This window comes from Tursiops truncatus, chromosome 3 (assembly GCF_011762595.2).
Source record: "Tursiops truncatus isolate mTurTru1 chromosome 3, mTurTru1.mat.Y, whole genome shotgun sequence".
Classification (NCBI taxonomy): Eukaryota; Metazoa; Chordata; class Mammalia; order Artiodactyla; family Delphinidae; genus Tursiops; species Tursiops truncatus.
This window is the reverse complement of record NC_047036.1, coordinates 69,818,557-69,845,603: the sequence shown is the minus strand read 5'-3', so window position 1 is coordinate 69,845,603 and position 27,047 is coordinate 69,818,557. Positions and strand designations below refer to the sequence as shown.

Below are 27,047 nucleotides of genomic sequence, written 5' to 3'. Positions count from 1 at the left end.
GGGTTGTCTTCTGGTCTTGTTTATGGTTTCCTGTGCTGTGCAAAAGCTTTGAAGTTTCATTAGGTCCCATTTGTTTATTTTTGTTGTTATTTCCATTTCTCTAGGAGGTGGGTCAAAAAGGATCTTGCTGTGATTTATGTCATAGAATGTTCTGCTTATGTTTTCCTCTAAGAGTTTGATGAGGTCTGACCTTACATTTAGGTCTTTAATCCATTTTGAGCTTATTTTTGGGTATGGTGTTAGGGAGTGTTCTAATTTCATTCTTCTACATGTAGCTGCCCAGTTTTCCCAGCATCACTTATTGAAGAGGCTGTCTTTTCTCCATTTTATATTCTTGCCTCCTTTATGAAAGATAAGGTGACCATATGTGTGTGGGTTTATCTCTGGGCTTTCTATCCTGTTCCATTGATCTATATTTCTGTTTTTGTGCCAGTAGCATACTGTCTTGATTACTGTAGCTTTGTAGTATAGTCTGAAGTCAGGGAGCCTGATTCCTCCAGCTCCGTTTTTCTTTCTCAAGATTGCTTTGGCTATTCAGAGGCTTTTGTGTTTCCATAAAAGTTGTGAAATTTTTTGTTCTAGTTCTGTGAATAATGCCAGTGGTAGTTTGATAGGGATTGCATTGAATCTATAGATTGCTTTGGGTAGTAGAGTCATTTTCACAATGTTGATTCTTCCAATCCAAGAACACGGTATATCTCTCCATCTATTTGTATCATCTTTAATTTCTTTCATCAGTTTCTTATACTTTTCTGCATACAGGTCTTTTGTTTCCTTAGGTAGGTTTATTCCTAGATATTTTATTCTTTTCATTGCAATGGTAAATGGGAGTGTTTTCTTAATTTCACTTTCAGATTTTTCATCATTAGTGTGTAGGAATGCAAGAGATTTCTGTGCATCAATTTTGTATCCTGCTACTTTACCAAATTCATTGATTAGCTATAGTAGTTTTCTGGTAGCATCTTTAGGATTCTCTATGTATAGTATTATGTCATCTGCAAACAGTGACAACTTTACTTCTTCTTTTCCGATTTTGATTCCTTTTATTTCTTTTTCTTCTCTGATTGCTGTGGCTAAAACTGCCAAACCTATGTTGAATAATAGTGGTAAGAGTGGGCATCCTTGTCTTTTTCCTGATCTTTGTGGAAATGGTTTCAGTTTTTCACCATTGCTGACGATGTTGGCTGTGGGTTTGTCATATATGGCCTTTATTATGTTGAGGAAAGTTCCCTCTGTGCCTACTCTCTGGAGGGTTTTTATCATAAATCGGTGTTGAATTTTGTCAAAAGCTTTCTCTGCATCTACTGAGATGATCATATGGTTTTTCTCCTTCAGTTTGTTAATATGGTGTATCACATTGATTGATTTGCGTGTATTGAAGAATCCTTGCATTCCTGGGATAAACCCCACTTGATCATAGTGTATGATCCTTTTAATGTGCTGTTGGATTCTGTTTGCTAGTATTTTGTTGAGGATTTTTTTTTTTCGGTACGCAGGCCTCTCACTCTCATGGCCTCTCCCATTGCGGAGCATAGGCTCCAGACGCGCATGCTCAGCAGCCATGGCTCACAGGCCTAGCTGCTCCGCAGCCTGTGGGATCTTCCTGGACCGGGGCATGAACCCGTGTCCCCTGCATTGGCAGGTGGACTCTCAACCACTGCGCCACCAGGGAAGCCCTGTTGAGGATTTTTGCATCTATGTTCATCAGTGATATTGACCTGTAGTTTTCTTTCTTTGTGACATCTTTGGTTTTGGCATCAGAGTGATGGTGGCCTCGTAGAATGAGTTGGGGAGTGTTCCTCCCTCTGCTATAGTTTGAAAGAGTTTGAGAAGGATAGGTGTTAGCTCTTCTCTAAATGTTCGATAGAATTCACCTGTGAAGCCATCTGGTCCTGGGCTTTTGTTTGTTGGAAGATTGTTAGTGACAGTTTCAATTTCAGTGCTTGTGATTGGTCTGTTCATATTTTCTATTTCTCTCTGGTTCAATCTTGGAGCATTGAGCATTTCTAAGAATTTGTCCATTTCTTCCAGGTTGTCCGTTTCATTGGCATATAGTTGCTTGTAGTAATCTCTCATAATCCTTTGTATTTCTGCAGTGTCAGTTGTTACTTCTCCTTTTTCATTTCTAATTCTATTGATTTGAGTCTCCTTTTGTTTCTTGATAAGTGTGGCTAATGGTTTATCAATTTTGTTTATCTTGTCAAAGAACCAGCTTTTAGTTTTATTGATTTTCGCTATCGTTTCCTTCATTTCTTTTTCATTTATTTCTGATTTGTTCTTTATGATTTCTTCTGCTAACTTTGGGGTTTTTTTGTTCTTCTTTCTCTAATTGCTTTAGGTGTAAGGTTAGGTTGTTTATTTGAGGTGTTTCTTAAGGTAGGCTTGTATAGCTATAAACTTCCCTCTTAGAACTGTTTTTGCTGCATCCCATAGGTTTTGGGTCGTTGTGTTTTCATTGTCATTTGTATCTAGGTAGTTTTTCATTTCCTCTTTGATTTCTTTAGTGATCTCTGGGTTGTTAAGTAGTGTGTTGTTTAGCCTCCATGTGTTTGTTTTCTTACATAATTTTTCCAGTAATTGATACCTAGTCTCATAGCTTTGTGGTCGGAAAAGATACTTGATATGATTTCAATTTTGTTAAATTTATCAAGGCTTGATTTGTGACCCAAGATATGATCTATCGTGGAGAATGTTCCATTAGCACTTGAGAAGAATGTGTATTCTGTTGTTTTTGGATGGAATGTCGTATAAATATGAATTAAGTCCATTTGTTTAATGTATCATTTAAAGCTTGTGTTTCCTTATTTATTTTCATTTTGGATGATCTGTCCATGGGTGAAAGTGGGGTGTTTAAGTCCCCTACTATGAATGTGTTACTGTCGATTTCCCCTTTTATGGCTGTTAGTATTTGCCTTATGTATTGAGGTGCTCCTATGTTGGGTGCATAAATATTGACAGTTGTTATATCTTCTTCTTGGACTGATCCCTTGATCATTATGTGGTGTCCTTCTTGGTCTCTTGTAATAGTCTCTGTTTTAAAGTCTGTTTTGTCTGATATGAGAATTGCTACTCCAGCTTTCTTTTGATTTCCATTTGCATGGAATATCTTTTTCCATCCCTTCACTTTCAGTCTGTATGTGTCCCTAGGTCTTAAGTGGGTCTCTTGTAGACAGCATATGTATGGGTCTTGTTTTTGTATCCATTCAGCCAGTCTGTGTCTTTTTTTTTTTTTTTCCTGTGGTATGCCAGCCTCTCACTGTTGTGGCCTCTTCCGTTGTGGAGCACAGGCTCTGGACGCACAGGCTCAGCGGCCATGGCTCATGGGCCTAGCCACTCCGCTGCATGTGGAATCTTCCCGGACCGGGGCACGAACCCATGTCCCCTGCATCGGCAGGCAGACTCTCAACCACTGCACCACCAGGGAAACCCCAGTCTATGTCTATTGGTTGGAGCATATAATCCATTTACATTTAAGGTAATTATTATTATGTATGTTCCTATTACCCTTTTCTTAATTGTTTTGGGTTTATTATTGTAGGTCTTTTCCTTCTCTTGTGTTTCCTGCCTAGAGAAGTTCCTTTAGCATTTGTTGTAAACCTGGTTCGGTGGTGCTGAATTCTCTTAGCTTTTGCTTGTCTGTAAAGCTTTTAATTTCTCTGTCAAATCTGAATGAGATCCTTGCTGGGTAGAGTAATCTTGGTTGTAGGTTCTTCTCTTTCATCACTTTAAATATGTCCTGCCACTCCATTCTGGCTTGCAGAGTTTCTGGTGGAAGATGAGCTGTTAACCTTATGGGGATTCCCTTACGTGTTACTTGTTGTTTTTCCCTTGCTGCTTTTAATATTTGTTCTTTGTATTTAATTTTTGATAGTTTGATTAATATGTGTCTTGGCATGTTTCTCCTTGGATTTATCCTGTAAGGGACTCTCTGTGCTCCCTGGACTTGATTAACTCTTTCCTTTCCCATATTAGGGAAGTTTTCAACTATAATCTCTTCAAATATTTTCTCAGTCCCTTTCTTTTTCTCTTCTGCTTCTGGGACCCCTATAATTCGAATGTTGGTGTGTTTAATTTTGTCCCAGAGGTCTCTGAGACTGTCCTCAATTCTTTTCATTCTTTTCTCTTTATTCTGCTCTGCAGTAGTTATTTCCACTATTTTATCTTCCAGGTCACTTATCCATTCTTCTATCTCAGTTATTTCTGCTATTGATCCCTTGTAGAGAATTTTTAATTTCATTTATTACATTGTTCATCTCTGTTTGTTTGCTCTTTAGTTCTTCTAGGTCCTTGTTAAATGTTTCTTGCATTTTCTCTATTCTATTTCCAAGATTTTGGATCATCTTTACTATCATTATTCTGAATTCTTTTTCAGGTAGACTGCCTATTCCCTCTTCATTTGTTAGGTCTGGTGGGTTTTTATCTTGCTCCTTCATCTGCTGTATGTTTCTCTGTCTTCTCATTTTGCTTAACTTACTGTGTTTGGGGTCTCCTTTTCACAGGCTGCAGGTTCCTATTTTCTATAGTTTCTGGTGTCTGTCTCCAGTGGCTAAGTTTGGTTCAGTGGATTGTGTAGGCTTCCTGGTGGAGGGGACTAGTGCCTGTGTTCTGGTGGATGAGGCTGGATCTTGTCTTTCTGGTGGGCAGGTCCACATCTGGTGGTATGTTTTGGGGTGTCTGTGGCCCTATTATGATTTTAGGCAGCCTCTGTGCTAATGGATGGGGTTGTCTTCCTGTTTTGCTAGTTGTTCAGCATAGGGTGTCCTGCACTGTAGCTTGCTGGTCTTTGAGTGGTGCTGGGTCTTGGCCTTGAAATGGAGATCTCTGGGAGATTTTCACCATTTGATATTACGTGGAGCTGGGAGGTCTCTTGTCGACCAGTGTCCTGAACTTGGCTCTCCCACCTCAGTGGCACAGCCCTGACTCCTGGCTGGAGCATCAAGAGCCTGTCCTCCACATGGCTCACAATGAAAGGGAGGAAAAAAAAAAAGAAAGAAAGAAGAAGATAAAATAAAATGAAGCAATGTAAAATAAAATAAAGTTATTAAAATAAAAAGTAAAAAATAATTAAGAAGAAGAAATTTTTTAAAGTAATAATAAAAAAAATGGACAGAGCCCTAGGACAAATGGTAAAAGCGAAGCTATACAGACAAAATCACACACAGAAGTATACACACTCACAAAAAGAGAAAAAGGGAAAAAAGTATATACATCGTTACTCCCAAAATCCACCTCCTCAATTTGGGATGATTTGTTGTCTATTCACCTATTCCACAGATGCAGGGTACATCAAGTTGATTGTGGAGATTTAATCCGCTGCTTCTGAGGCTCCTGGGAGACATTTCCCTTTCTCTTTGTTTGCACAGCTCCCGGGGTTCAGCTTTAGATTTGGACCCGCCTCTGCGTGTAGGTTGCTCGAGAACGTATGTACTTCTCTCAGACAGGACGGGGTTAAAGGAGCCGCTGATTCGAGGACTCTGGCTCACTCAGGTCGGGGGGAGGGATGGGTACGGATGCGGAGTGAGCCTGTGGCGGCAGAGGCCGGCGTGACGTTGCACCAGCCAGAGGCGCACCGTGCGTTCTCCCGGGGAAGTTGTCCCTGGATCCCAGGACCCTGGCAGTGGCGGGCTGCACAGGCTCCCCGGGAGGGGAGGTGTGGCGAGTGACCTGTGCTCGCACACAGGCTTCTTTGTCGCTTCAGCAGCAGCCTTAGCATCTCATGCCTGTCTCTGGGGTCCGCGCTGAAACCCGCGGCTGGCGCCCGTCTCTGGAGCTCCTTTAAGTGGCGCTTTTAATCTCCTCTCCTCGCGCACCAGGAAACAAAGAGGCAAGAAAAAGTCTCTTGCCTCTTCGGCAGCTCCAGACCTTTCCCCGGACTCCCTCCCTGCTAGCTGTGGGGCACTAGCCCCTTCAGGCTGTGTTCACGCAGCCAACCCCAGTCCTCTCCCAGGGATCCGATCTCCGAAGCCTGAGCCTCAGCTCCCAGCCCCCACCCGCCCCGGCGGGTGAGCAGACAGGCCTCTCGGGCTGGTGAGTGCTGGTCAGCACTGATCCTCTGTGCGGGAATGTCTCCGCTTTGTCCTCCGCACCCCTGTTGCTGTGCTCTCCTCCGTGGCTCCAAAGCTTACCCCCTCCGCCACCTGCGGTCTCCGCCCGCGAAGGGGCTTCCTAGTGTGTGGAAACCTTTCCTCCTTCACTGCTCCTTCCCACTGGTGCAGGTCCCGTCCCTATTCTTTTTTTTTTTTTTTGAAGATGTTGGAGGTAGGAGTTTATTAATTTATTTATTTTTGCTGTGTTGGGTCTTCGTTTCTGTGCGAGGGCTTTCTCTAGTTGTGGCAAGCGGGGGCCACTCTTCATCGCGGTGTACAGGCCTCTCACTGTCGCGGCCTCTCTTGTTGCGGAGCACAGGCTCCAGACGTGCAGGCTCAGTAGTTGTGGCTCACGGGCCTAGTTACTCCGCGGCATGTGGGATCCTCCCAGACCAGGGCTCGAACCCATGTTGCCTGCATTAGCAGGCAGATTCTCAACCACTGTGCCACCAGGGAAACCCCGTCCCTATCCTTTGTCTCTGTTTTTTCTTTTTTCTTTTGCCCTACTCAGGTATGTGGGGAGTTTCTTGCCTTTTGGGAGGTCTGTGGTCTTCTGCCAGCATTCCGTAGGTGTTCTGTAGGAGCTGTTCCACATGTAGATGTATTTCTGATGTATTTGTGGAGAGGAAGGTGATCTTCGTGTCTTACTCTTCCGCCATGTTGAAACTCCTCCCCCATCCTAGCAGTTTTTAAAGCTCTAAGAGTGTTAGAACTATTATATCTCTATACCCTTTAATATTATGGTATGAAGGTCAACTGAACTAAATCCAACTGACCAAATTGCATAGTTACATACAATTCTACCTTGAAATATAGAAATTCCGTTTGTGTAAAAATATATTTAAATAAAATATATTTATTTTATATAAAACACTGCAGCTTAAAAAGATTCATAACCCAATGGCAGAGCCATTCCCAGGGAGGATCAGAATTGTTCAGTTCAGGAGGTCTTGGAGGCTTTTATTTTTGTTTGTTGGTTTGTTTTTGTTTTCAATTCCCATTTATTTTTGGCTTCTTGGAGAGTTATCTGAAAAACAGAGAGGGAAATGTTAACTGGACAGGTCGGAGGAGTGGGCACGAGAAGGAAATATAGGGTTACCCAGAATGGCAGAAATCTAGGTGCCCCAGAGTGGAAAGAGAGAGCAGACATTGAACAAACAACAAATACTTATTGAGCACCTATCATATACCAGGCAGTGTTCTAGAAACCACCCCCCCCACCAAAAAGAAAAAACAAGATAGAGGCAGAAAACACGAATTCTGAGGGAGAAGAAAGGGGCCGTTGAGGAGGAAGGCTGAGGGGAGTGAGAAGCCTGCGGTCGTGGGGACTCGGCCTTAGGCCTCCTCTTCAGCCTCCTCACTGAAATCCTCCTCTTCTGCAGTGGCATCCTGGTACTGCTGGTACTCGGAGATAAGGTCGTTCATGTTGCTCTCAGCCTCGGTGAACTCCATCTCATCCATGCCCTCACCTGTGTACCAGTGGAGGAAAGCCTTCTGGAGGAATATGGCAGTGAACCCCTCTGAGATGCACTTAAACAGCTCCTGGATGGCTGTGCTGTGGCCAGTGAAGGTGAGTGCCCTTATGAGGCCATGGGGTGGGATGTCGCAGACGGCCGTCTTGATGTTGCTGGGGATCCATTCCATGAAGTAGCTGCTGTTCTTGTTCTGCACGTTGAGCATCTGCTCATGCATCTCCTTCATGGACGTCCATCCACGGAAGACAGCAGCCACGGTGAGGTACGGGCCATGGCGGGGGTCACAGGCAGCCATCATGTTCTTGGCATCTAAGACCTGCTGGGTGAGCTCGGGCACAGGGAAGGCCCGATACTGCGGGCTTCCATGGCTGGTCAGAGGGGCAAAGCCAGGCAGGAAGATGTGGAGCCGTGGGAAGGGCACCATGTTGACTGCTAGCTTGTGGAGGTCAGCATTGGGCTGGCCAGGGAAGCAGAGGCAGGTGGTGACACCACTCATGGTGGCTGAGACGAGGTGGTTTAGGTCCCTGTAGGTTGGCATGGTCAGCTTGAGGTTGCAGAAACAGATGTCGTAAAGGGCCTTGTTGTCAATGCAGTAAGTGTCATCAGTGTTCTCTACCAGCTCATGGGTGTTGGCGTTGTAGGGCTCAACCACAGGGCCGGACACTTTGGGTGAGGGCACCACACTGATGGTGTTCAGGATGTGGTCAGGATATTCTTTACAGGTCTTGCTGATGAGCAAGGTGCCCATTCCAGAGCCCATGCCCCCTCCCAGCGAGTGGGTCAGTTGGAAGCCCCGCTGGCAGTCACAGCTCTCGGCCTCCTTCCGAACCACATCCAGGACCGAGTCAGCCAGCTTGGCCCCCTCTGTATAGTGGCCCTTGGCCCAGCTGTTGCTTGCCTCCGACTGACTAAAAACAAAGTTGTCTGGTCTGAAGATCTGACCTAAAGGACCTGAGTGAACAGAGTCCATGGTCCCTGGTTCTAGATCCACCAAGATAGCACGAGGAACAAATTTGCCACCTGTGGCTTCACTGTAGTACACGGAGGTGCGGTCCAGCTGCAGGTTGCTAGTCCCATGATAGGTGCTGGTGGGGTCAATGCCATGTTCATCACTGATCACCTTCCAGAACTTGGCACCGATTTGACTGCCACACTGACTGGCCTGGATGTGCACAAATTCCCTCACTGATAAAATTTACTATAATCTTTTTGCTCACTTCAAAGTGTGTACGGGGCAAGAAAATGGTATGTAATTAGTTTTTCTCTGCTGCTGATCGCAGGCTGGAAGGATGGGATGGGTCCTGGAGGCTGGAACAGTGAGGTCCTAATGTGGCGGCAGGAAGGTTCTGAGAGAGCTTGGAGGCTTTTGCGTAAAGGCTATGATTTTATTGATAATTTTGCCTGTGTCATAACCTAAGAGGGTTAATATAGGGCTTTTTTAATTTTTAGGAAACACAAAGATATACTTTATGTCTCACTGCAAAGCTAATTTGTTTGGCAGCAATATTGATTACCACTTAAGTGAGAAACTAGGTTTGTTCCAAAAGGATTTCATAGCACAAGCTTGGGAATGTTCCCCCCTCCCCCCTCCTTTTTTGTATGAAGAAAGAAAAAAAAATCATTCTCAAAGTCACTTCAAATGTAAGTTACCAGTTTAAAAATGATCAAGGAAAGAAGAAAACATGTTGAAGAGCACTGTGACTGTCTTGAATCACATTTCTAAGGGCATGACACCAGTGACATGATTGCTTACTTTTCGTGTTATTAGGCTACGATGGGAAATAACCACTGAATTCTGACTGAGATAAGCCATCAAAAAGTTAAGTGTTTCCCGTATCAAACTGTCAGCTAAAGCATCTTATTTATCTCCTGCTTCTTCCTTTGGGAGACCAAATGTAGGTGAATGAGAGGGTGACATTGGAGGAGACTTGACCTGGTCTAACCTTTCAGGGCTGAGCAGTTTCACATTTTCTGCTAATTACAAGACACCTTCAAATAATTTTTGCATCTTTTTTCCAGATTTATTGAGATACAATTGACATATAATATTGTGTAAGTTTAGGATGTACAACATAATGATTTGATATATGTATACATTGGGAAATGTTTCCCACTATCAGATTAGTTAACCCATCCATCAACTCACATAATTACAATTTTGTGTGTGTGTAGTGAGAGTGTTCAAGATCTACTCTCTTAGCAACTTTCAAGTATATAATACAGTATCGTTAACTACAGTCATCATGCTGTACCTTACATCCCCAGGATGTATTTGTCTTATAACTAGAAGTTTATGCACTTTGACTGTCTTCACTCATTCTCAGTCTGCACCCCCCGCTCCAGAAACAACCATCTATTCTGTTTCTATAATTTTTTTTTTAGATTCCACATATAAGTTAGATCATATGATATTTGTCTTTCTCTGTCACTTATTTCACAAATAATATCCCAAATTTGCTTCTATCATTCATTTTTTTCTAATGAATACATGGATGTTGTGGGAATAGCATTCTAGATATTAATATATTAATATTTTTCTCTGATTCCTTTCCTATTCCATCAGCCTGTTTTGTTGGACACTGGGAGGTGACTAAAAGGGAACATTAGAAAAAATAAGAAAACCTGACAAGGAGATGTTTACAATAAAGCCAAGGAAAGTAGGGACAATCACAGTAGCAAAATTTAATTCTTAATGCAGTCAAGGAAAAAGAATTCTGAAAATGGCAAATTTCTCCTTGCTGTAGATATGGCTTTCAGGAAGGATCTACTGGGCACTTACGGCACGTAGAAGGACTGAGTTTGGTCTTGAAGTTTACTTGACTAGGTCATCTTTCTTTCTACCCAGGTGTCTTTCAGTGAAAGGAGAGAATGGCTTTCAGGCCTCATGCTATTTCTTCCCATTCTATAATTTTTAGATTTAATCAGCATTTTAAACCTTCACCAAAAAGGAAACTCCATACTTAAATGGTCTTATTGGCAAATCCTACCAAATATAAAAAGAAAAAATAATGCTAATCTGACACAAAGTCTTCCAGAGAATAAAAAGACTAACTGCACTTCAATATGTTTATGAGGCCAGTATAACCTTAATGCCAAAACCTGAGAAGGTTGGTATAAGGCAAATATCAGGCCAATCTCATCCATGAACATTGCTAACATTGTTTTAGGATTTTGTTATCTAACTAAATCTGGCAATATATGAAAAGGATATTATATCATGATCAAATAGATTTTAACCCGGAAATCAAAGTTTGGTTTAACATTTGCAAGCCAATTAGTGTGATTTACCACATTAACAGGATAAAAGAGAAAAATAGATACAGAAAAATAATTTGATAAAGTTCAACATCTCTTCATGATAAAAAACTTCAGCAAACTAGGAATAGAGGGAAACTTCCTTAATCTGGTTATGGACATCTGCAAAAAGCATACAGCAAGCATCATACTTAAAGCAGAACTGTTGAAAGCTTTCCTCTGGACTAGGAATGAGACAGGAAAACCTTACAGAAGTAAGGTTCTGTAGGCAAAGAAAAATTAAAAGCTACAAGGATTCAAAAGAAAGAAATGGAAATGTTGTTATTCTTATACAATGTAATTGCATACATTGAAAATCCAAAACAGTCTACATATATGTAGTTAATAAGTTTAGCAAGTTTCGTGGGTACAAGTTCAACATATAAATTTTCATATAGTTCTATACAACAGAATAAAGTGATTATTTGTGGTGGCATTAAAAATATAAAACTCTTGGATATATATTTAATGAAAGATACATAAGGCAACTACACACAAATCTGTAAAGCATTATTGATAGAAATTAAAGACATAAATCAATAGATGTGTGTACCGTGTTCACTGATTGGAGGATGCAGTATTGCACAGATGTCGGTTCTCCCCTAATTCATTTATAGATTTAAATCACAACCAAAACCTGAATGAGTTTTTCATTGTTATTGCTGTTAAAGTTAACAAGCTGATTCTAAAATTTATGTGGAAATGCAAAGGGCTAAGAATATCCAAAATACTCTTAAAGCAGAAGAAAAACATGGACAACTTGTACTACTGAATATCTGGGCTGAAAGCCAAAATAATTGGCAATAGATCAGTGGAACAGAACAGAGAATTTAGAACTAGACACACACAAACATGAACTCTTGATTTGTGATAAAAGTTGCAGTATAGAAGAGAAGTGGAAAGACCGTCTTTTCAATAGATGGAGCCAGGTCAGCTGGTTCTTCACAAGGGAAAAAAATGAAACTTGATCCCTATTTTGACCGTAATTAAGTCCAGTTGGATAGTAGAGCTAAATATAAGTAGTAAACTAATAAAATGTCTAGAAGGTAACATAACACAAGATCTTCATGATCTTTCCATGGGAAAGATTTCTCAATAAGAGACAAAAAGCATTAACCATAAATGAAAATATTAATAAATCAGACTACATTAAAGTTAAGAAATTGTAATCATCAGAAGACACTATTGAAGAAAGTGAAAGGTAAACCACATAGTATGAGAAGACATTTGCAATACATGCAGTTGACAAAAGTCTCATTCCCAAAATATAGAAGGAATTTCTAGAAATCAGGGAGAAAAAAAGGCACAGACGGGACTTCCCTGGTGGCGCAGTGGTTGAGAGTCCGCCTGCCGATGCAGGGGACGCGGGTTCGCGCCCCGGTCCGGGAGGATCCCACATGCCGCGGAGCGGCTGGGCCCATGAGCCATGGCCGCTGAGCCTGCGCGTCCGGAGCCGGTGCTCCGCAACCGGAGAGGCCACGACAGTGAGAGGCCCACGTACCGCTAAAAAAAAAAAAAAAAAAAGACACAGACAATTCAATAGAAGAATGCATTCTTGAAAAGGTACTTCACAAAGACCATCTCCAAACGGTCAATAAACATATGAAAAGGTGTTCAACTTTAAGTCATCAGAAAAATGTAAATTAAATCCCCTCTGAGATATCACTACATATTCAATAAAGTGGCTAAAATTTACAAAGACTGATGCAGAGCGATTGGAACACTTTATACCCAACTGGTAAGAGTTAAAGTTGATAAAATGCACTTTAGGAAATTGCTTAACATTATCTACTAAAATTGTATGTATCCATAACTAATTACCTAATATCCAATTCTACTTCTAGCAATAAGACCAATAGATATTGACACAAAAATACATGTTTAAGAATGTTCAGGGTACCATTATTCAAAACAGCCACAAGCTGGGAACAACCAATACTTGACAACAGTAAGAAGGGTAAACAAATTATGCATATTTATACACTCAAACACTATCCTGCAATAAACTCTCATGAACTTCAGCTACATGTAACAACATGAATCGATTTCAAGAGAAGAGGACAGACCCACAAAAAATATATACTGTTGATTCCATTTATGTAAAGATTGAAAATAGGTAAACTAATGGTATTAGAAGTCAGGTTAGTAGTTACCCTTAGGGAGGAGGAGACATGAGTGGACTTCTCTTCCTCGACCTTAGTGATGTTTACATAATTGTGTTTGCTTTGTGATAATACATGGATTGACGTGTGTATACATGTTATTCAGACTCTGAACCAATTCTCTCCAATGCCGCTGCTAACGCCTGGGTCCAAGCCACCATCATTACCATCATTTTTCACCTGACTTGCTGCAGTAGTTTCTTGATTTTTTTTTCTCTGCTTCTACTCTTGATCCACTTTAATGTGTTCTCAACACAGTAATCAGAATATCCTCTTTAAAAATAAGTCAAGTTATATCACTCTGCTGTTCAAAATCCTGCAATGGCTCCATGTTTCACACAGTGAAAAAGCCGAAGTCCTTACCACCCGCCTGCGAGAACCTGCATTATATGGTCTGGTCCTCAGTTCCCTCTGTGTAGTCGTCTCCAACTCCTAACCCCCAGCTTGCCCACCTCCTCTGTCTCCCCACTATTCCACGTTGCCCACTCTGGCCTTTTTGCAGTTCCTGGAACACCAGCATGCTCCTTCCTCAGGACCTTTGCAGTGTTGTTTCTCTAGTCCGGTGTGTTCTTTCTCGAGAGACCTGTGGGCTGACTCTCTCCCTCCAAGTCTCTTGCAGATGTGACGTGTTACCCTTACTGCCCTGTTTAAAATGTTACCTTGTCCCAGCCCAATTAGAGCTCCCAGTTCTCCTAACCCTGCCTTCATTCTTAGTTTTTACAACACGTATATCTCTCTAACGTACTATATTATCCTTTTATTTTTCATCCTTTTATTTTTCATCCTTATCATTAATTTTCTTTCCTTGCTAGAGATAGAACAACACATTTATTTTCTGTCACTTCCTTCAGGGACCCTTGTTTCATTCACTGATACATCTCAAGCAGTTAGAATACTGTAGGTGCTCAACAGATATTTGTGGAATGGATGAATGAGCGTATTGAATGTCTAACATGTGACAGGAATTCTACTAGGCGCTGGGGGTGTAACGATAAGCAAAACCAGAAACAGTTGCTGCTCTCATAGAGTGTTTGCCAATCTGAGAGACAGTTATCATATACCATAAACAAATGCTTAGTTACAAAGTGTAATTAGAGCTAAGCATGCCTTGAGAATGATCACTGAGGAATCAATCTTGGTCTGAAGGTGGGTCAGGGAAGACTTCCAAGAGAAAGTGTTGTTTGAGCTGAGATATGACGAAGATGGGTAAGTGATTCTTGAGGTAAGGCTCAGGTCTGGACATTTTTAATAAAACTCCCCAGATCTTTCTAATGTACAGGCAGCATGGAGAACCATTCTATACCGGGGCTTCTAAACCAACTATAATGTATGTACAGATCACTTGGGGATCTTGTTGAAGTTCAGAAGCTGCCTCAGAAGGTCAGGTGTGGGCGCTGAGATGCTGTAGTCCTGTTGCGCTCCTGGGCATGCAGATGCTGCTGCTCTGCAGACGACATATTGACAAGCAAGCCTCTAGCCTCTGGCCCTACAGCACCTTCTCACGACGATAGTGTTTTCTAAATTATCAGCTGATTGAGTCCTCCCTCTTTGCTTCCTCTCTATGGACTACACATCCTGAGAATCTAAATATTTCAGCTCAGCAATGTGCATGTTGTTCAGCCACGTCCAGACGGGCTGGGTCCTCACAAAGGACAGGGATTGTGTTCAGGTCATCCTTGTGTCCTCTGCCTAATCCACTGTGGCCGTGATAAATGCTCAGTTAATTTCTATTAAACAGTACTGTCTCTGTCCAGGCAAGTCCTTTTCTTGACGTGTTATATGCATAAAGGATGATTTAAATTATCCTTTGAAATGCACCATTCATTTTCACCTTGCCATGAATATAAATGACAACATTTATATTTACAATATGCCTGGTCAAACACATGTTCATGAGAAAAAATAAACACAATAAATGTAAAAACACATCATAAATTATGGAATGTTATAGAATTTTGAATATTACCATTATTATTGTAATAATAGAAAATGTATATTTTAACATTATTTATAAACAACATTTATATTTTTAACTGAGCTTCATGGTATTTTTAAGAACTATGGGGAGAAGTTGAGTTCTTAAAAATAGGATACTATGGCAAGTTTATTAGATAAGAATATATAATTTTACCATGGAATGTATGGTTAATTTTTTTCTTTTTTTTTTTTGAGATGTGTGCTAACTTTACAGGTTTGTTGCAAGCTTTTTAAAATTTATTTATTTAGTTAGTTTTGGCTGTGTTGAGTCTTTGTTGCTGCGCACCGGCTTTCTCTAGTTGCGGCGAGCAGGGGCTACTCTTCGTTGCGGTGTGCGGGCTTCTCATTGAGGTGGCTTCTCTTGTTGCGGAGCGCGGGTTCTAGGCGCATGGGCTTCAGTAGTTGTGGCTCGCGGGCTCAGTAGTTGTGGCTTGTAGGCTCTAGAGTGCAGGCTCAGTAGTTGTGGTGCACGGGCTTAGTTGCTCCGTGGCATGTGGGATCTTCCCGGACCGGGGCTCGAACCCATGTCCTCTGCATTGGCACGCGGATTCTTAACCACTGTGCCACCAGGGAAGTCCCAGTTGCAAGCTTTTAATAGCAGGGATTTTAATAACTAATTTTGAATTAGCAATTATTTAGCACCTATTATTGGGTCTTGAGTTCACAGGAATGTTAAGGACCTATGGTAATGGTTAGGAAAATGGTCAAGGGTATATCAGAACACTGATGTTTACCTTATGTGGAAGGGATAATGCTCCCATGAGAAATCTGATCTATTTTGGCCAAAGCCTCATACACTGATTTTCTATTTAAATCATAAATCCAATGAACTGATACTGTAAAATTAAAACAACAACAGAGGTAACACTTATCAAGTGCTATTCTAGGCACTTCACAAGTATTAACTCATTTAAAAGGTAATTATTATTATTAGCCCAATTTTACAAGCTAGACCCTGAGGCTCAGAGAGGCTGATATTGAAAGTTATCTCCCCCTAGGAGGAAAGCATGTTTGAGACACCACAATAAAATTTGAATATTTCAGAGAGCCATGGAATGGAGGGGAAAAAAAGCAGCTCTGGAATCTGACAGATTCACATGAGAATCCTGGTTCTGCCATGAATTCCGTGTAAATTCTTGGGCAAATCACTTAACCTTTCAGGACCACAGTTCTCTCATATACAAAATGGGATAAAATCATGTAGCATATTATTTTCCTTATGCCTCTTCTACCCAACTAAGCTAGAAAGTGGGTATCAAGACCAACAGACTGAGACCTGTCATCATAATAGGTATCCTTCTAATGCCAACATTATCAAATTAGGCAACAATCTTGCTTCTCTCCCTTTCTTCCTACCTACCTGAGTAACTTACCATTTGTTATATACCTGTTTCATGCCAACTGCTTTACATACGTACACTAAGCTTTTTTTTTTTTGGATTTCTTCTTTTTTCCCCCCGTTATTTTTCCCCAACAGTTCCGTGAAAGATGTATTGGCAACCCTAAATTACAGAGGAGGTAGGCAGGGGTCTGGTCTAGGTTGTCATTGCAAGTCATGCAGGAGTGCTTGGACTACATACTTTAAGTGGTAAGAAACTAGGACAATGTTAATTTCAGCATGGGAGGGACATGTTTGTTTATACGTTTTAGATATATCACTTGGGGATTAGTAAGGAGAAGGGATTTGGAGACGGTGTTAATATTAAAGTTGGGATGGCTCATAGGAAGGCAACAACCACAACCACAACCACGGCTGCTGTTTATAAGATGTGTCAGCAACTGTGCCAAGTACTTTCCGTGTAGAGCCTCACAGCAACTCAATGAGGAAACAGTGTTTAACTCCATTTAACATATAATAAAATTGAAGCCCACGGACATGAAATAACTACACCTCCATACTTTTGAGTTGACATCCAAATTTTTCTTCACGTGATTAATAGATTCAAATATGTAGTTTCTTGCATATTGTAAAACAGTTAGCTTAAAATAAATATTTAACACCCATTATGCTGCATTTAAACAATATATGAATATGGATGAACTTCACAAACATACCGAATAAAAGGCAACAGAAAAAAAGCACATACCGTAAGATTTCATTTATATAAATTTCAAAAACAAGCACATCTTAGTTAGGATTTTGGAAACAAGGATAGTGGTTAACTTTGGGTGTCAGGGTGGGGGAGTACCAGCTGTTTGGGGAGTGCTGGTAATGTTCTTATCTTAATCTGGCTGGGTGCTGTTTTACATAATCACTTTGTGAAAATTTACTGAACTACCCTTAAGATTTTTATACTTCTCTGAATATATGCTGAAGAGATGCTATACCTAGATTAAAATTAAAGAAAAATCTCATGAATAATCTTCTCTTTACTTCCATTTTCTATTATTTCTTTACCTCCTTTTTAAAAATATATTTATTTATTTATTTTTGGCTGCTTTGGGTCTTCGTTGCTGCACGTGGGCTTTCTCTAGTTGTGGTGAGCGGGGGCTACTCTTGCAGTGCGTGGGCTTCTCATTGCCGTGGCTTCTCTTGTTGTGGAGCACGGGCTTTGGGTGGGCGGGCTTCCGTAGTTGTGGCACGTGGGCTCAGTAGTTGTGGCTCGCGGGCTCTAGAGCACAGGCTCAGTAGTTGCGGCGCACGGGCTTAGTTACACAGCAGCATGTGGGATCTTCCCGGAGCAGGGCTTGAACACGTGTTCCCTGCATTGGCAGACAGATTCTTAACCACTGTGCCACCAGGGAAGCTCTTCTTTACCTCTTTGAACCTATATTTCTTTTGCTTTAAATTTTTATTTTATATTGGAGTGTAGTTGATTAACAGTGTTGTGTTAGTTTCAGGTGTACACCAAAGCGATTACGTTTTACATACACATGTATCTATTCTTTTTCAAATTCTTCTCCCATTTAGGTTATTACAGAGTATTGAACAGAGTTCCCTGTGCTATACAGTAGGTCCTTGTTGGTTATCTATTTTAAATATAGCAGTGTGTACATGTCAATCCCAAACTCCCAATCTCTCCCCGTCAGCCTTCCCCCCCGGGGAAGTTCGTTCTCTAAGTCTGTGAGTCTGTTTCTGTTGTGTAAATAAGTTCATTTGTATCATTTTTTTAGATTCCTCATATGTGATATCATATGATATTTGTCTTTCTCTGCCTGACTTACTTAGTATGATAATCCATAGGTCCATCCATGTTGCTGCAAATGGCATTATTTCATTCTTTTTAATGGCTGAGTAATATTCCATTGTATATATGTACCACTTGTATTTCTATTCAATTTTCCTCGTAGAATTTATCCTAATTGAAATTAAAAATTTGATTATTTTGTAACCACAATGCTCTAAGTCTTATTTTTTTCTTCAGGATTGAGTTATCCTTAAGATTTTTTTTTATTACTACACAATTGGTAATAAATATATTTTACATTTTGATATAAAATTATTAAACATTAGAAGTAAATGTTATTAGAAATGCATTTTAAAATCAGGTGGATAGCTTTTACTTGGGGGTGAGTACTTGGAATAAAAGACGGTTCAATATCAATTCTATTCCCACTGTGGTTGTGAGCATATGGAATGGATCAGAAGGCCTGAAAAGGAATGAACAGAATTTGTTTATTTTTCATAACAATTGCTCACAATTATTTGAATTCACTCTGAGTTGGATACCAAAAACCAAAGTAATATGTCACCAGAAATTATTTTTAATAATCTGTCATCATGAAAAGATCTTCAATTTTGCTGAGAGCAGAGAATTGTGAAAGAATTTATAAAATAGTGTTTATATTTATTCAGCTTCTGAATTTCTGGTCAGCATAACAAAACGTTTCCCTGAGACTCATCAAGTAACTATTAATTGTACCTGTTTCTCCTTCATTTAAAGGCACTTTTTAAAAACTACTGATGTATTCAAAAATTGTTGGGAACATTGAAACACTGTTAATTTCGATATATTTTTGCCAATACAGTAATTTTTTGGTAAACTGCATTTATTGTATCACATGCTTTAAATATTTTTTCATCGAAACTTTGGAACTACATCTTTAACTCATTCAAATTATAGAATACATCTGTCACATAACCAAATAGGCAAGGCCAGTTTTCATTATCAAACCAATTGAGTCAGTTAGGCTTACTTTCTCTCAGACAAATCTGACCTCATTTATCAATTCAAATAAATGTGTTAGCACACATTCCCTGACATCTCACTTCTTCATGCTCATTTTCAGATAGACAAGTCATAGAGCCTTACTAAGAGTTTGTTGCCTAAATGAAGAAACTTTCTACTACTTTTAGTATTTCTTACCTGTACACTCTATGCTTTATTCTCTTAGGCTCTTCTTTGATGGTGATGCATTTTTTGGTAAATAGGTGAGTGATGGAAGAGATGAAGTCCTTAAACTCATTATCACTCTCTCTGCTGCACTGTGTAAAACATCAAAATCCATTACTTCCCTACAGAAGCCAAAGCCACCTATTTCTATACCACACTTGGCTTTTAACAGAAATAAGTGTAAGATAAAGAAAAACATGAGGCCTAGTAAAGATGAAGTCTTGGTTAAAGGAGGCTTTAGGACCCATATTTTTGAATTTTGTCTTTGTGGCCCTGGGGTTTTTTAATATCTCAAGGCATTGCAATACAGTAAAATTAGGAGCGAGAGAGATTTTATTTACCTATCTACCTATGCATATATGTATGTGTTAGTGTATGTATCTGTTTATGTGGGAAAGGACAAATGAGAAACTGAGAAAAGTAATGTGGGAAAGGAGAACTGTCACGATGCCTTCCATCTAAAACCATTCTCAGATCAGTTTTGTAAAGAACATATATGGAAGGTGAGGGTCTGGAAACCATACTTAAAGCCATACCTGGTTGCGTATCCTTTGGAAAATCATTATAAACTCTCAAGGATTCTTGTTCTCTTTGTGAAGAATGCTGATGCAGAATTGCAGATTAGGAGGTCAACAGAGTCCAGAGTGGAGCAAGGAAGGTGACTGAAGTGGCTCATGGAGCCGGCGGTTATGAATGTGAGTGTATTTGGAAGGGGACAGAGGCCTGGTTTGGGTCAGCACTGGGTGGGGCTGGGGAGGCACTGATAGTATTCGGTAACTTGAAATTGACCCTATGATGGTAGAAAGCAGTAGATTGTTTGTGTGTGCGGAAAGTAGTAAGAGGTCTAACTTTTGCTAGAAGGAGCCTCATGTGAGTCAGGATGTGGTAATTTGATATAATAATTGATTTGTGGGGGAATAGGGTAAGAAATTTGAGGATCAGGAAGGGGGTGGCAGGGATATTTCTGTCACTGGAGATTGTACTAGGACTAACGGGATGGGAAAGGAAAACATTTTTGTTATATTCCTATTTATGTCTAGCAGTATTACATACACGGTAAATACTCCGTTAATTGATTTAATTAACTAATTGTTATTTAAAATGCTTAAATTGTTTCTCTTAATTGTTGATAAAGACTTGTTAATTGATTTGCTGTATCATTTCATAAGCAACATAATTAAATTCTCTGTTAAAATCACTGACAACTGAGGAGTCAGAAATAGGGAAAGTGACTCTATTCATCACAAATCAAATTATTTGATTTATTAAAGAAATTAGAATTTGGAGAATATTTCATCCTGGGAAATTATAAGGTAGTCAAATAACCTCTATGTAGACTAACTTACTTCAATTTCCACAATCAGGTTACCCAATAGTTGACTTTTGATAGTAGTATCGATAATAGACGCTTTGTGTTAAACAGTATCTGAGAAACATCTTTTCTATTACTCTGCGTCTCTCTAAGGAGACCAATATTATGGAAAATAAACATGGAAGGAGGTTCTAAGAAAGAATGAAATTGTGTATATGCCTTAATTAAAGTGAGGTTTTCTCCTTCAGAATTCGTGATAACCTCTAAAAGTATTAGAGAATATATGAATGCAGTTATACACACCTTGGTAGTTCCCAAAGGAGAAAAAACTATTCTCATTAGTTAGCAAAGATAAGAATAGAAATAATGGTTTTAAATTTGAACAAGAGGAAATTTGAAAGAATGGAGAAAAATGTAGCGGTAAGATCAGCTTGGAACAAAACCAATTTTTGGAAAAGATGGGATCAAAATCATGTGAAACCTTAAGGTTGCAGCTTGTAAAACATCTATAGAAGGATGCACCAGTGTCCTTAATACTCTCTAAAGGCACAAGTGAAGAAAACAGGTGAGAACAATGAGCAGAGGGACAGAGAGGGTTTACATCCCTCGTTCCAAGTGGCCTTCTTTCTTCCCCAGCGTGAAAAGAGGAGTTGGAGGCTGTGTGTGTGTCTCATAGAAGGTGGGGACAGTCATTCCAGGTGTGTGGTAGCAGTCTGTGGTTGAGTCTGGGAGCTGAGCACAGGAATCCTATGTATCTTTTTCTCTCCCATTGGTGAGGGAACTCAGGGAACATGGAGGCAGATTTTCTCTTTAGCACAAAAAGTTTTAAGGGGATAAAAGATACTCAGTCTTTCCTGGAAGAATAGGGTCAATAAATGGTCCAGTGAGAACCACCACATTTCAGGGCACAAAAAAAGTCTAGGAGATAGACAATATCTCAATGGGACTTTTCTGTCCTTGATTTCGTTAGGATAGGGACATTTTAAAAGCATAAAACCCTATGGTTCTCTGTCAGGCAGATACAGTCATCAACACTCTACATCCTTCCTCCAAAGAAAGCTCTGGTCACTCTTCAGGCTGTGTGGAACTTGGACCAAGCTAGACTCTTTGGGATCTTTTGGCTTCTGCTCCACCCTTACTCCTGAGTGACTTGGGATCACTAACAACCCTCCTACTTACAAAGGGTGGCAATTCTCCTCATTTCCGCAAAAACAAAAAAACAAACAAAAACAATCCCAGTAGGACAAACCATTTCCATTTAAAAAAGAAAAAATGACTGAGGACAGAGTCAAAGGAGTTGTGTTACATTTTATCTCTCTGAACCTCTGGGTCCTTCTTTAAAAAACCCAGACCTGAACAAGGTGATCTCAAAGATCCCTTCTAGTTTTCAGCTCTCGGCTATACATGAAAATATCGAAAATGGTAGAGTGCTTTTATTTTTGTAGGAGGAATAACCAGCATGGAAATCTTTCCATGGAAGTTAGGTTTGGAATTGTATTATGAATATTTGCAAGCTCTAGGTTGGCAAACTGGGGATTAGAGATGGAATAAAAAAGGCACTGTTTGAAAATGGGAAGAACAAAAGATTTGGGATGGAAGGTTATAGAAGCCAAGAACAGCAGGGGAGAGGGGAGGTAATTGATTCCTCCTTCATCTCTGGCCTCCAACTCAATCAGACATCAAGTCCCTTTCATTCCTTTTCTTTCCATTAACTTTCCTGAACCGAAACTAGAGGGAGAAGGTTGTATTACAATTTGAAGTTGTACTAACCCATGCTCCAACATTACAATCCTCAGACATTGCTTCAAATTAAGATACCGTTAACTGAGGATGAGAAGATTTAGCTTTCACCCTCAGATGACTCCTTCAGGAGAGTCTCCTGTGTGGCCCTACCTATTAAAGGAGATTAACGATACCTGTCCATTTTCACTTCAGCAAAGATGAATGGTATCTGTCCATTTTTTACCTCACCAAATTTGGAGAGAAATTCCAGATAAACATCAAAGGAAAATAGTGATCAATATGTTGATACATTTTCAATATTATAGATATTTCTCTTCATAAAATTATTTTTAATTATTAAAATAGGTTATGCATTTGAAGCAACAGGAATAAAACATGCTTTTCAAGTAAGGATGTCAACTCAGATGTGAGGAACACATATGTTGACACCAGAGTTAAAGGGACCCCACAGAAATGACAAATGATGAAGAGAAAGCACTATTACAGCAGATCCTGACTTTTGAGAATGTGATCAGCCTGTCAGCACTAATGGTTTTCTCTGTTAGTAGCAAAAAGCTATGAGCGCCTCTATTTGGGATGGAGATCAGATGTCATCTCAATATAAAAATAATGAAATGGTATCCTGTCGGACATAAAAAAATAATTCTGCAACTCTTTTTCCTTTCTTTTCTCATTTCACAACAGAGATGTACACATTTGCGTAATATGTGTATATGCGGGGATCCTGGTTCTTTTTCCTTCCAACCAATCCAATCCCAAAGAGGAGCCTTAACATCCCTAAGGGTTATTATGGCACCTAGAATGGTTATTAGAACCAAAGGATTTTTTTTTAAGCATTCTGAGAATGGGGTAAGGGATCAGGATATAGAACATAACAAGGCCCCTGAATCAATTTGATGTTTTCCATATGCTTATTGTGCACTTGAAGCTTTGCTCAGAGGAATCTCTTATGGCTATAATACCCCTTCTGGACATTTATTCTTTTGCTTAAAAATTCTTCCTCCTCACTTAGGTTTCTTGAATTTATCAAAGAGGAGCACAGTTTTTTGGAAAGGTCCAGCAACATGATGTTTTCCTGACTCTCTGGATTTTTATTAATGGGTCTCATAAGCTGACAGACAGGAACTCAGAAGAATAATATCTTGATTTGCACAAGAAGTGTGCAACATGAGAGGAACCCCTTGCAAAGTTCCTTTTATTCCTTGGCAAAGATTGACCATGGTTACGGTTTCAAGGACAGTAAAAGAAAGTTAGAGGTGGCATCAATTCTTCCTGAGAGTGAGAAAGAAATAAGACTTCAGCGATTCTACTGGTACACAAGAGTGTGTAATAATAGTAGTAATAAAATACTAATAAGAAATATGGCAAGTAATAGTTACAACTGAGACCACTTATTGTTCTGGATGGCCTGTTAATCAACAGGAACCTTGGGCAAATCATGTGCTATGAACTGATGTCTGGATAGGAGGAGGAAATTCTAGTTGAATAGGATCAGCTACTTTAACTGAGAGGGAATCAACTGGTCCATGCAAAAAAAGCACTCTTACAAGCAAGAAATAGAAATCTAACATCAGTTTAGCCTGCATCACAAAATTTTTCTGTAGGCTTCTTGCCTATATGTTACGTGTTGCAATAGCCAGAACCTACATCCAAAACTATTTGAGTTTAAGGCTAAAGTTTCAATTTGTAGTTTTCTGTTTTGTTTTGTTTTTCCGCACTCCATCAATTCAACACTTACACACCTGTAATGTCACAGACCTGACCGGGGAACCATTTCTATTTCCCCCCATTTCTCCTGTATGAATCAAGTTAAGACTGATTTTTTTCATTTCTTCACATGTGACACAGCCTCCCAAGGCAGAAGCATTGTGTGAGGAGAAAGAGGGTGAGAGAAAGTTCAGGCAGGTCTCTGAATGCTAGAAAGGCACTATTTCAGGTCTTAAAAGTATCTCCAGGGTTTCTTCATCTTCAGGTTGCATTAAGTCAAAGATTTTCATTAAAATTTTATATCTCAATGGATAAACTCCATATTAATCGCCTCTCTGGGTCATGTTCTTCCTGGCATTTCCCTTATTCCCAGTCATTTGACATTTCATCCTCAGGGTAGCATGACATACATGAGCTATCTCAGAATTTCTTGAATAAATATTCACTATAATCACTTCAAGGGCGGCTATGGTAAGTCATTGGCACAAAGGGTTCATCTGAATTTTCTAGAGTTTCAAGAACTTTTTTCTTCGTGGCCCACATAACTGCAAGTTAGGCATTCATTTCCTTTCTGTTTTATTTAGCCACTGGGAAAATATGTATTGTTTTACCTCAGTGCGTTCATATACAAAATGGGAATAATTATGCTTTTTCCTTGGCTCACTGAAAGGTTAAGAAGATTTTTTTTTTTATTTAGAAAATACACGTACTTCATGAGTGAAATATGCTTTGAGTAGGAATTATTGTTAGGATTATTGTCAATAAGGATTTAAATATACTCTTTGTCAAAAAGGATCCTAAAAGTTGGAATTCAAGCTAATAAATTAAAACAGTCTTGAGGGGATATGAACTTGAATGTCTGTCAATGACAATTGGATGCAGTGAGTAATCCAATTTCCTTCAGGAAATAGGTAACTGTGGCAGGGGTGAGAAGGAGGTATGAGGATGGAAGACTAATAAAGGGAGTATATAGATATTCATTAATTCCTTCAGGAAACAGTGGGAGGAAAAAGAGCAGTTGGAAGACATATTTACCAAGAGAGAAGAGAAAGGAACTGTAAAAGGATAAAATAAGAAGAAAGCCCCGAGAAGTCAGAATCACTCTGAGAAATTGGCAAAACTCACAAAGGACAGACTTGGATGTTCAGGAAATGTCAACTGACTGACAGACACACAGGAGATTCAAGGAGAAATCAAGGGGTTGGGGAGAAATAAAAAAGAGCCACCCCAATTATTCCATAATTAGAACTAAAGTTTTACTTAGGAGGGAAAAGATTGGTGGAAGAAGGAGAAAACTGGGAGAAACCACATAATTGTCCCTGATTCTATATCCCCAACTAAATCTAGAGAAGGGAGCTTAGGTGTTCCAGGGGGCTGGGGTGCTATCCAGAATGATGGCCTGGAAAGCCTGGACTCTGTTGTCTGGAAAGGGAGCGGGGGGGGGCAGGTTCATGATGGAAGTCACTAATGTCACACATGGCTTCTGTTGAGGAAATATTGGGCTGGCCAAAAAGTTCGTTTGGGTTTTTCTGTAAGATGTTATGGAAAAACCCAAACAAATGTTTTGACCAACCCATACAAACTTAGCCTCTGAGTCCCACCGTGCTAACTGAAGGGAATTCCCCTTGAGGCCTGGAAGATGAGGGAAGGACACATTTAGCGAGCATAATAATCTGACAGGTGGTAACAACTAATATGTTCACAGAGTTTAAGAGATAAGTTGAATTCAGATGTAAAAGTTTTTGTGCTTCATACACTTATATATTACAGTGAGATGAATTATTTTGAATTAAAATCGGTATAAAGTATTGGTTGACTGCTATTAATGTATTTTAATCTAAACTTTTTATTATCAAATAAAACACAGATCCAGAAAAACCACACCAAACCAATGTGTAGCTTAATGACTAGCTTCTGGTGAAAACCTTGTAACTGCATCTAGGTCAAGAACGAGTATTTTTTCAGCCACCCTCCCTGTATGTGCCTTATTCTAATCTTACCTCCTCCTTCCCCTAGAAGTAATGACTAGCCTGGCTTTTACATCCATCACTTCAGATATGGATTTTTGATTTTGATATTAAGGTGGGCAGACACTGCCCTTCATCAACATCTCTCTACCAGACTCAGACCCATAACCTGAATGGAACAGGGCTATCACTAACTGTAGATATCCATGTCTTTATAATCTACGTAGGAAATTTGCAATTTTATGTCTCGCCATCTTTTGACATAAAATAATGAAAAGGCCAATATTTCTCGTGCTAATACAAGTTTAATTCATGCACAACTCAATGTTCGTGTACCTGAAAAGGTAGGGCAGGTATGGAAGAGTGCATTGGTTCTCCCTCCCCTCTAGTGCGCGCCTTCTCCTGCCTGTGCACCCTGGGGGCAGAGGGTGGGTGATGGTTCGAGGGTGCTGGCTAGCATTCTACAGCTGAGGCCACTGCATGGTAGGAATTTAAGCTTATAGAGAAAGGCCTGAACTAATGTTATAATTTCAACTTATGCTTCATCACAAATAACACTCAGAGGCCAGTTGTCCAAGGTTAGTTTCAAATATAAGAGGTTCTTGAAATTCCTGCCTAGGTTTTGTTGACAAAGAAGTGTGCTGTACATGACAGCAGTGTGATATTCGTTTATTTATTCACCGTGAAGTTTTGAGTTCTCTTATTTTCCATGCAGCAAGATACAGAAATAGTCCTATTCTTCATGGAGCTAACAATCTGGGACAGTCGTTTTTGTCTCTTGCTGCACATTAGAATCACCTTGGAAGTAACAACAACAACAACAAAAAAACCCAATGAGTCTTCCCTGTTCCCCACGCCCAATACATGCACAAACACATAGAGATTCAGTTTTCTCTGGCTTGGAAATCAGTATTTTTTTAAAAGCTTCCGGAATTTTTAAGTGTGCACAGGAAATTGAGAACCATTGATTAAGAGGACAGATAAATACTG

General features: G+C 39.9%; 1 pseudogene; it reads right to left on the bottom strand.

The window, feature by feature from the left end:
• Positions 1 to 7,421: 7,421 nt before the first annotated feature.
• LOC101330624 (tubulin beta chain pseudogene) lies at positions 7,422 to 8,615 on the bottom strand (annotated as a pseudogene).
• Positions 8,616 to 27,047: the final 18,432 nt, after the last annotated feature.